At 44.3% G+C, this 6,662-nt stretch overlaps 1 pseudogene; it reads left to right on the top strand.

Annotated features, from left to right (window-relative positions):
- The window catches only part of LOC114101402 (Y-box-binding protein 1 pseudogene), a 12,721-nt pseudogene extending 6,381 nt beyond the window's left edge, over positions 1-6,340 (top strand).
- The last annotated feature ends 322 nt before the right edge of the window (positions 6,341-6,662 follow it).

Raw genomic sequence — 6,662 nt, forward strand, 5'->3', positions numbered from 1 at the left:
TTCTTCATATGCATATACCATGTTCTATTTATCCACCATCAGTTCATGAACTAAAACTTATGTTTTCTTTTTTTTGAGATAGGCTCTCTATGTTGCCCAGCTGGTGTCTAACTTGTGGGCTCAAGTGATCCTCCTGTCTCGGTAACTGGGATTACAGGCAACTTTGAAGCCCATCTGGGCAATTTAACCAGACCCTATCTTAAAATAAAATTTTTAAAAGGGCAGCACATTGGGGCTGGGGATGTGGCTCAAGCGGTAGCACGCTCGCCTGGCATGCGTGCGGCCCAGGTTCGATCCTCAGCACCACATACAAACAAAGATGTTGTGTCCGCCAAAAACTAAAAAAATAAATATTAAAAAATTCTCTTAAAAAAAAAAAAAAAGGGCAGCACATGTAGATCAGTGGTAGAGTGCTTGCCTGGCATGCATGAGGCCCTGGGTTCAATCCCCAGCCATACACACACACACACAGAAAGAGAGAGAGAGAGAGCGAGCGAGAGCATTAATGTACTTTTTGAGACATTGATATTAATATGCAATGTTGGTGAAGGTGTGGAGGAAATGGGCAATCTCTTATAATTGTGGTGGGAATATAAATCTATAGAATATTTTCTTTAGAGGCAATTTAGCAAAATATAATAAGAACACTAACATGGGCATACTCTTTGACCCAGAAATTTTACTTTTTTTTAAGAGAGAGAGAGAGAGAGAGACAGAGAGAAATTTTTAATTTAATATTTATTTTTTAGTTTTTGGTGGACACAACATCTTTATTTTTTAATTGTATGTGGTGCTGAGGATGGAATCCAGCACCCTGCGCATGCCAGGCAAGAGCGCTACTGCTTGAGCCACATCCCCAGCCCCCAGAAATTTTACTTTTAAGAATTTATGCTTTAAAAACATCTGGTGCAGCTAAAATATTTCATTTCTATAGAAATCCTCACACTGGGTCTCTGGGAACACATTTTACATTGAAAAGATGAAAACTCACAAAGCACTTAGAATAATTTCTGGGATATTTAAGAGCTATAAAAAAAAACTTTGTGAAGTAGATGAACCTGAATGTCTACATTAGAAGAACAGATAATAAAATGTGTTAAGTCCTAATGGGAAATTTTGTTGTTTGTAGTCCTGGGGGTTGAACCCAGGGGCGCTCTACCATTGAGCGACATCCTTTATCCCTCTCCCTCCTCCTTCCTTTCCTTCTCTCTCTCTTTCTCTTGTTATTGGGGATTGAACCATGGGTGCTTAACCACTGAGCCACATCCTCATGTGCCCCCCCTTTGTTTACTTTTTATTTAGAGACAAGTTGTGCAGGGCCTTGCTAAGTTCCTCAGATTGGCCTTGTACTTGCAATCCTCCTGCCTCAGCTCTGAGTGGCGGGGATTATAGGTGTGCACCACTACACTGGTTTTGTTATTTTGAAACAGAGACTATTTAAGTTGTCCAGGGTAATTGGAAAATTTCTATCTTCCTGCCTCAGCCTCCCATGTGATGTGTGCATCACATCCCCATGAGGCTGTTTTGAATGTGTCTTTAAAGTAAAGCTTTTTGATTGTTCACGATGTGGGTGATGCTTTGGTAGGGAGCAGGAAGGGGTGAATCACGTGTCTCCCCCATTCCTGTGCTGAAGTCTTCACTCCCTGGCCCTAAGAGTATGTCCTATGAGTATGGACAGATGTAAAAGCATGATTGTAAATAAGAAAGAATTTACAGGAAGCTATGTACATACAACACCAACTATAATTCATGTATGTAAGCATGATCCATAATGGTTAAAAGAATGGGCTTTGGAGCGGGGACAGCCTTGGATTAAACCCTGCTTCTATCCCTTGCTGTGTGTCTGTTAGTAACTCCCAGCTTCTCTGTGCCAATTTTCTCATTTATAAAATAAGGACACTTCGGGAAAGATGTTCAACAGGTTATTAGTGAGAGTCATAGCCTCTGGCTGGGTGTGGTGGTGTGTGCCTATAATCCCAGAGACTCAGGAGGCTGAGGCAGGAGATTGAAAGTTTGAGGTCAGCCTCAGCAGCTTTGCAAAACTGTATCTAAAAATAAAAAAGAACAAGTGTGGAATGTAGCTAAGAGGGTAGAGCACCCCTGGGTTCAATTCCCAGTACCACATACTCACACTCACAAAACAATGATTGCCCCTGGGTAGGGAAACTACAAAACAGTATTGGGGATCATATTTTGTTCTTTGATTTTGTGTAGCTTCATCTAATTTTTTCAAATTAATAAAGTATGTTAGGGGATGAGGTGTAGCTCAATGGTAGAGCGTCTGTCTAGCATGCAAGAGGCCCTGCTTTTGATTCTCAGCACTGCAAAACTAAAATTTAAAAATAAAGTTATTAAGCTCCTCTCAACTTCAAACCAGCTGTCCTCTACCTTGCTTCTTAGGGCTGGGACAGGGCCTGGGCTGGGGCTGGGGCAGGGGCGGGGCAGGCCTCCGCAAACCACCTTTGCACTTTGCCTACTGCCGGCTTGCTAGGACCTGCCTGCAGGGGGCGCTAGCAAGAGGCTGGCGACTTGGAGGCAGCAGGCACTTGTTCCTTTGACTGACATGCTCTGAGCATCACTTCCGCAGCATTTCTCCCTTGAAGTGGCAATTTATTCCAACTTGCAGGGACTTTTGTTTCTTTGTAGAACTCTCACAGAAGAGGTTCTCTGAACCCTCTCGAGGACGAGCAAGGGTGAAGTAGAGCATCCTCCGCAGCTGTTTGGGTCCCCGCTCACAGGAGCTTCCCGGACTCAGACGTAAGCACCAGATGGCTGGTACCTCTTTGTAAATCTGAGCTTCTGCTGCATGGGGCCTTTTCTGCAAAAAAAAAAAAAAAAAAAAAAAAAAAAAAAAAAATATATATATATATATATATATATATATATATATATATATATATATATATAATGTGTTTGTGTGTGTGTCACGGTTTGAACCAGGGTCTCCTGTATGCTAAGCCACCCCGCTATATTATGCCCCCAGCTCCCTTCTCTGTAAACTTCTGAGTTTTAATAATTACAGCCTCCTTCCTCCATAATACTAATTGCAATTGTAATGCAATTGCTACCTCTGTAATACTTAATGTTGTTTTTTGCCTTTTACATTTCCAACATCTAGTATAGTGGTTTCAAGATATGTCTTCAGATTCTTTGATTTCCTCCCTCCAAGAGGGAGAACTTAATTCCCATTGCTACTGGAGACTGTACTTAGTGACTTATTTCTAAAGAATATGATGAGGTTTGAGCCAGGCACAGTGGCACACACCTGTAATCCCAGTGACTAGGGAGGCTGAAGCAGGAGGATCACAAGGTCAAGGCTAGCCTGGGCAATTTAGGAGACTCTGTCTCAAAATAAAAAATAAAAAAGGTCAGGAGTGTAACTCACCCCTGTGTTCAATCCTCAGTACTATATGTGTGTGTGTGTGTGTGTGTGTGTGTGTATATATATATATATATATATATATATATATATATATATATATAAATTTATTTATATAATATATTTATGTTTATATTTGTTTTTATTTATATATTTATTTATATGTTATTTGTTTATAAAATAAATATTTTATATATATATATATAAAGACTGGCTGTCACCTTGCTTGCTTTCTTGAATTACACTCTGGAAGAAGTTAGTTCCACATTCTGAGGATCTGAGGGGCCTCATGAGGAATGGAGGCCCTTTGACAATAACCAGTAAGAAGGCCTCTGCCAAAGCCCCCTGAGGCACCATCTTGAAAGTACCCCCACAGCCCTCGTGGGCCTTCAGATCACGCAGCCCCTCCTAACAGGTCGGCTGTGACCTCCTGGGTCCCGAGTAGGTCCTGCAGCTCCACGGTCCTGGATTCCTCACCCACAGTCACTGTAAGCTTAGGTGATTTGTTGTGCAGAAATAAGTGGCTGATTCCTCTGGCTAACGACTCTTCACACCACAGGAGCACAGTCACTCCAGTTGGAGTGGGAAGCTCAAATGAATAAAAGACACTGGTAAAAAGACGAACCAAGAACTAAGGCAAATTTTTTGTTTGTTTGTTTCTAAAGAAACACATCGGCCCTCAAAAGTTTTGGGTAGCGTTCCTGAGAAAATAAAACTCCCAGAACTGCCACTCCTTCAGCAATGCTGGGGCCACTCATCCACCTACAGATGAGAGATCTCCTCCTCCCCAGAATGACCCCCCTCCTACTTGTCAGAGCACCAGATGGTCCCAGGAGCACCGGGCATTTCCCTGCGTCATACTGGGGCCCTGTGAGCTGCAGCTTTGTTACATACTTAATAGATGGGCCAGATCCAGGCTGCCTTCCTGCCTTCATTCCTAAGTGATTGACAAGGGATGAGATCCAGTTCGGTGTGAAAATCATGAAAGTCTTGCCCAAGAATGAGCAAGTCCCCTGAGATCCTGGAAGGACAACAGTGTTGGAGGCTTCAGAGATCTGCTTCACCTACCCATAAATCCATCCCAACTTTCACCCACAGCCTGCTCCCTTACCATGCTCATTTGATCTTTGATTCTTTTTTTTTTTTTTTTTTTTTTGGTGGGGTATGGCTACTAGGGATTGAACTCAGGGGCACTTTACTACTGATCTATATCCCTAACTTTTTAAATTTTTCATTTTGACCTAAGTTGCTCAGGTCCTCACTAAGTTGCTGAGGCTGGCCTCAAACTTGTGATCCTCCTGCCTCAACCTCCTGGGCTGCTGGGATTACAAGCATGTGCTACTGTGCCCAGCCTGGATGTATGTTTTCAATTATCTGGGGTTCTAGGATAGAATTTTGGGTCACCTGTTAATGCTAAGTTTTTTTTAGGAACTCCCAAACTCATCAAAACACCATTTTTAAAAAGCCACCAAGATTCTCGCTAGTTCGATCGGTAGCGGGAGCGGAGAGCGGACCCCAGAGAGCCCTGAGCAGCCCCACCGCCGCCGCCGGCCTAGTTACCATCACACCCCGGGAGGAGCCGCAGCTGCCGCAGCCGGCCCCAGTCACCATCACCGCAACCAGGAGCAGCGAGGCCGAGACCCAGCAGCCGCCCGCCGCCCCCGCCCTCAGCGCTGCCGACACCCAGCCCGGCACCACGGGCAGCGACGCAGGGAGCGGCGCCTGCCGGCGGGGACAAGAAGGTCATCGCAGCGAAGGTTTTGGGAACAGTAAAATGGTTCAATGTAAGAAACGGATATGGTTTCATCAACAGGAATGACACCAAGGAAGGTATATTTGTACACCAGACTGCCATAAAGAAGAATAACCCCAGGAAGTACCTTCGGAGTGTAGCAGATGGAGAGACTGTGGAGTTTGATGTTGTTGAAGGAGAAAAGGGTGCGGAGGCAGCAAATGTTACAGGCCCTGGTGGAGTTCCAGTTCAAGGCAGTAAATATGCTGCAGACCGAACCCATTATAGACGCTATCCACGTGGTAGGGGTCCTCCACGCAATTACCAGCAGAATTATCAGAACAGTGAGAGTGGGGGAAAGAATGAGGGATCGGAGAGTGCTCCCGAAGGCCAGGCCCAACAACGCTGGCCCTACCGCAGGCCAAGGTTCCCACCTTACTACATGCGGAGACCCTATGGGCATCCACCACAGTATTCCAACCCTCCTGTGCAGGGAGAAGTGATGGAGGGTGCTGACAACCAGGGTGCAGGAGAACAAGGTAGACCAGTGAGACAGAATATGTATCGGGGTTATAGACCACGATTCCGCAGGGGCCCTCCTCGCCAAAGACAGCCTAGAGAGGATGGCAATGAAGAGGATAAGGAAAATCAAGGAGATGAGACCCAAGGTCAGCAGCCACCTCAACGTCGGTACCGCCGCAACTTCAATTACCATCGCAGACGCCCAGAAAACCCTAAAGCACAAGATGGCAAAGAGACAAAAGCAGCCGATCCACCAGCTGAGAATTTGTCCGCTCCCGAGGCTGAGCAGGGCGGGGCTGAGTAAATGCCGGCTTACCATCTCTACCATCATCCGGTTTAGACATCCAACAAGAAGAAATGAATATGAAATTCCAGCAATAAGAAATGAACAAAAGATTGGAGCTGAAGACCTTAAGTACTTACTTTTTTCCCATTGACCAGATAACTAGAACTATCTGCATTATCTATGCAGCATGGGGTTTTTATTATTTTTACCTAAAGACGTCTCTTTTTGGTAATGACAAACGTGTTTTTTAAAAAAGCCTGGTTTTTCTCAATACGCCTTTAAAGGTTTTTAAATTGTTTCATATCTGGTCAAGTTGAGATTTTTAAGAACTTCATTTTTAATTTGTAATAAAAGTTTACAACTTGATTTTTTTCAAAAAAAGTCAACAAACTGCAAGCACCTATTAATAAAGGTCTTAAATTTTTTTTAAAAAAAGCCACCAAGCCTCACTTTCCTTTACAGTGAATTTTATTCTTAGCTCAAGTTCCATGTCCATTGTGCAGTGCTGTCACTCGTGGGCCCTGGCACAGGGAGACGCATCCTCAGGGGATTGGATCATTACTGAAGCAGCGGAAGGGGAAATCTGGCAGCAGGCTAACCGCCTTCTAGAGCTTTTGCCTAGAAACACTACAGGTCAATTCTCTTCATATTGTTGGCTAAAGCGAGTCACATGACTATACCCAACATCCACAGGACAGACAGGTACAGTCTCTGAAATGCTGAAGGAGGAAAGAACCAGAAGC

Source organism: Marmota flaviventris, chromosome 2 (assembly GCF_047511675.1).
Source record: "Marmota flaviventris isolate mMarFla1 chromosome 2, mMarFla1.hap1, whole genome shotgun sequence".
Lineage (NCBI taxonomy): Eukaryota > Metazoa > Chordata > Mammalia > Rodentia > Sciuridae > Marmota > Marmota flaviventris.